Source organism: Triturus cristatus, chromosome 4_1, assembly GCF_964204655.1.
Source record: "Triturus cristatus chromosome 4_1, aTriCri1.1, whole genome shotgun sequence".
Lineage (NCBI taxonomy): Eukaryota > Metazoa > Chordata > Amphibia > Caudata > Salamandridae > Triturus > Triturus cristatus.
Window position 1 is genome coordinate 21,137,070 of NC_140585.1, and position 3,217 is coordinate 21,140,286.

At 44.5% G+C, this 3,217-nt stretch overlaps 1 pseudogene; it reads left to right on the forward strand.

The window, feature by feature from the left end:
- The first annotated feature begins 307 nt into the window (after positions 1-307).
- On the forward strand, positions 308-1,824 carry LOC146839343 (olfactory receptor 5V1-like; annotated as a pseudogene).
- The last annotated feature ends 1,393 nt before the right edge of the window (positions 1,825-3,217 follow it).

The window sequence follows — 3,217 nt, forward strand, 5'->3', positions numbered from 1 at the left end:
TCTATCTATCTATCTATCTATCTATCTATCTTCTATCTATCTATCTATCTATCTATCTATCTATCTATCTATCTATCTATCTATCTATCTATCTATCTATCTATCTATCTATCTATCTATCTATCTATCTATTCATCTATCTATCTATTCATCTATCTATTTATACTAATGTATTGTTATTTTTGTTAGGACTGGCAATACTGTATCTATGCCCATGCCTATCAAGATTGTTTTATTTCATGTTAACGGTGTTCTATCATTAATAATATAATATAATATTGCTCTTTAGACTCCAGTGCAGAAGACAATGGACATGGTCAACCAAACTCTGGTGACTGAATTCATCCTGTTGGGCCTGTCTTCCATTCCTGAGGTGGAGGGTCTCGTTTTCATAATTTTCCTTCTGATCTACGTGACCACCCTGGCTGGGAATATCCTCATCATCACCGTAATACACCTAGATGCCAATCTTCACACCGCTATGTACTACTTCATCTCCAACCTGTCCTTCCTAGACTGCTGCTTCTCCACTGTCACTGTCCCTAAGATGCTGGCAGACCTTCTAGCCAAGAAGAAGACCATCTCCTTCTCTAGCTGCATGATCCAGCTCTATTTCTTTGTCAGCCTGGTAACTGTTGAGTGCCTCCTACTAGCTGCTATGGCATATGACCGCTATGTTGCAGTTTGTCACCCTCTGCATTACTGCAGCATCATGGACCAACGTGCCTGCTCCTGGTTGGCTGCTGGCTTGGGGGCGGCTGGGCACATTTACTCCGCTGTGCATGTGATTTTGATGACCAGGCTCTCCTTTTGCAGGTCCAATGAGATCCAGCACTTTTTCTGTGACCTCCCCCCACTGCTGAAGCTTTCGTGCTCCGACACATTCATCAACATTCTGGTCATCTTTACACTGGGTGGTTTCCTTGCTTCTGGGGCGCTTCTCACAATGAGTGTGTCATACACATTCATTATCACGACCATCATGAACATCAAGGGGCTCATTTATGAGCCCCTGCGTCACTTTTACGACGCCGGTGCGTCACTTTTTGTGACGCACCAGCGGCAGAAAACATGCGCCATGTTGCGCCATATTTACAAAGTGACGCATCTAGGTAGATGCGTCACTTTGTAAACCCCTGCGCCACATTATACCTGCGCCAGGTATAATGTATGCAAGGGGGGCGTTTTGACGCAACAAAGGGTCGTAGAAGTGACGCAGTGAAATCTACGAGATTTCACTGCGCCACTTCTAGTGTGCAAATGCGTCAATTTCTAGCGCCTGCCTCACAGCAGGCGTAAGACTGACGCAGGCCCTTTCACATGGGGCTTGCCCCATGTGAAAGGACACATTGCTGGAGTTGCGTCACTTTTGTGACACACTCCAGCGATGCGTCACTTTTGCGCCTACAGATACGTCAGAAATACTGACGTATCTGTGACTCCTTGCGACATGATGCGTCATACTGTAAATATGACGCATCACTGGAGTCGCAGGGAGGGCGCAGTGAAAAGTGGCGCATCACTGTTTTCACGCAGTGATGCGTCACTTTTCATAAATGAGGCCCCTAGTCTTCTGAGGGCCGATCCAAAGCCTTCTCCACCTGTGCCTCTCACCTGACAGTGGTTATTATCTTCTATGCATCTCTACTCTTCACCTATTTCCGGCCCACAGCCAATAACTCATTCTCTGTCGATAGGTTCTTGTCAGTGGTATACACCATCTTGACTCCCATGGTGAACCCAATGATCTATAGTCTCTGAAACACTGAGATGAAGAAGGCAGTCAAGAAATCTATTGTTAGAATTCAGAGTGCTATGACGTGAACCTAGATATAGATGATTGAGTGCTGGAAGGTGCCGTGGATCAGTTCTGCCAATCTCCGTGCCATCTGTGTCAACGTAGGTTTACATAGTCAACAAACTCACCCTCTATTAGTCTGCTGATGTAGAAAAATCACCACTGTACAGACATCTCATGTCCCCCCTCTTTTACAACACTGCACTGCTTTGTAAATACTAGGCGAGGGCGAAACTCTTGTAATTTCATGTAGCACAATCACACGCTGTTACCTCAGACTTCCACAAAATTACACTTAGATTAAGCAAGAAGAGTAATTCTTAATGTTGTGATAATCCTTAGTGCAAAAATGCACCCTCATGTCTAAAATGTATGCAAGGATGTGTTTTGTTCCAAGAAAGAGTGACTAAATGCAGCAGAACTTGAATGCTGAGCATGTACTGCTGCACGCTAATTCTGTGTCAAAGAGAAAAGCGAAATTACCAAAATTACTCCAATTACTCTGGCATCATTGAAATTCTGTCCAGGCCTACCATACCATCACATACATACATGCATTGGCTCCAGATCTGTCTTTGGCATCAAGATATGCTCGTTTTTCCTTATGGTTTTGAATCATATTGATAATTCTATTACAAGACCGGAGGCTTCAGATTATGCTTTCTCCTTTTTTTTTACTGTATTTCTCAGCAGTCAATGAAAACGTTTAAAACATATAACAAACTACATTTCCCATGACACCACGCTGTGTAACCACCAATCACAGCCCTTCTGTCCATGTGAGTCACAATAACCACATCTCGTGAGCCTCTTTCTTTGCTGCTTGCAGGCGAGTTAACTGCCTCATTTTTCTCTACATTTATGCTGTTATCATTTGTGAATGCACTGTTATTTATATTACATACTGCTTGTGCCTTTTTCTCAGAATTGATTGCCTCACTAGATTGGTTGAGTTCCACTTGCTGCCCGCACCGTCCCCGTCGCGGGTTAGTGAGTCCCCTTTTTCCCAGAGTACTCTCTTCAGCGCTCCTTCGCCACAAGGGCGCTCTCACCTATTTGTGTTGCGGCGGGCTGCCGCATGTATTTCTTCAACACGGAGTCTTCCTTCATCGGCCCATGGTGGTTGTTGCATGGGGTCAGGCGTGCAGCCCAATTGGGCTATATTTGGGCTTCTTTTAGGCTACATGTTTATGTTTATGTTTATGTTTTTAAGATTTTTATTGCGCACGAATACCCTAGGGTGTCTCGGCGCATGTAGAACTTCCCAGAAACAAAGACATCTGAGGAGATTACTGGTTAAATAACCACGTCTTTAGGAGCTTGCGAAACATCATGAGGGTAGGGGCAGTTTTTATGGCCAATGGGAGGGAATTCCACAGCCTGGGAGTTGCCACCAGAAAGCGTCTATCACCCCATGTG